Raw genomic sequence first — 1,195 nt, forward strand, 5'->3', positions numbered from 1 at the left:
GTATAAAGGGGCGCTGCGGCTGCGCCCGCCGCCTAGTGCTAATTAAATTTCCCGGCCTTTTTTAATTTCCCCCGCGCAGATTACGCGAATAGACGTCGGCCCGAGCCCGGCCGGATTCAAGAGGCCCCCGGCAGGCTCTTATGAGATCGCGACGAGGGAGAGAGGAGGGGCATTTAATAGCGTGACGTGCAACTGATATAAACGGTTCCAAAACAGAAAAATGGTGATAAAACGAGTAACAAGTAGTAGTACTGATGTTTTGTGATACTTACAACGCCCAAACTAGTCCAAAGAGAGTTCACCGTGTCCACCCGTTGGAGTCCCAGTACTTTCCAGTACCTGCAACATTCACAGAAAAGAACAACGTTAGACTTTGGTAAATAAAGTTATGATAAAAAGAAACACTCAACACCGACTTCTTCCCTATAGTCCCATACCGTGCAAGTGGTTTCTACCGCACAGCAGAGAGCTCGAGTCGAACCCCTTATGAGTAGGCAACCCACCCGCGCATATGCCATGCGGTACAGTATCGTTGGGATCGTTTCAAAGACGCCCTGGGCACGTGGGTCGTGGGCGAGGCCACATCAGATCAGATGCAACAACAATGGTCATTTTGCACATTGCACTAGTGCAAGATGTATGAATCTTTTGCACTCCCCCTCTTGATTTATGGACATTTTTCGTGCACTCGTTTCTCTTAAGAACTTAATATGCACTGGTTGTATCAACCCGCATTCTTGGGTGCTCTGCCATCCTCTCAACCTCCTCCTCACAGTCGAGTACAGGGTGCAAGCATTGTCTGATTTTTTTCACGGAAAACGGTAAATTCGTTCGAAAAACTCCCATAAATCCCTGAATTTTCAGCAAATTTCATCGAAAAATGTGAAAAATTCCTGCATGATTTTGTTTTTTTTTCGAAATTTGAGGAGTTTTCTTCAAATAATGCGAGTTCCTCACAAAGTTTTCCCTCTTTTCGACAGAAGATTAGACATAGATTTTACCGCCCCAATGCGGGGTGCGCGCGCGATGCACGCCGCTGGCGGGGGGGTTCGCGGCCAGCCAAAAGGCCGCCGTCGTCGCTGCGCCCGGCCCCCGCCGGGGCCCCAGCCGGGCTGGGCTGGGCAGGGGATCGATGGGGGCGGACGGCTTTGTTGCCGAGACAGGCACTCAACTGGCCCGGGGGCGGGCCGGGGGC

General features: G+C 51.0%; 1 protein-coding gene across 3 annotated transcripts in view; it reads right to left on the reverse strand.

Annotated features, from left to right (window-relative positions):
- The window catches only part of LOC113213388 (loricrin), a 166,264-nt gene that overhangs the window by 33,735 nt on the left and 131,334 nt on the right, over positions 1–1,195 (reverse strand). For all 3 annotated transcript variants that reach the window (XM_052269465.1, XM_052269463.1, XM_052269462.1), the window contains one exon: positions 273–339. The gene's annotated coding sequence lies outside the window, so the exon portion shown is untranslated. The remainder of the gene's footprint in view (positions 1–272; positions 340–1,195) is intronic.

Source organism: Frankliniella occidentalis, unplaced genomic scaffold (assembly GCF_000697945.3).
Source record: "Frankliniella occidentalis isolate FOCC.00 unplaced genomic scaffold, Focc_3.1 Scaffold93, whole genome shotgun sequence".
Classification (NCBI taxonomy): domain Eukaryota; kingdom Metazoa; phylum Arthropoda; class Insecta; order Thysanoptera; family Thripidae; genus Frankliniella; species Frankliniella occidentalis.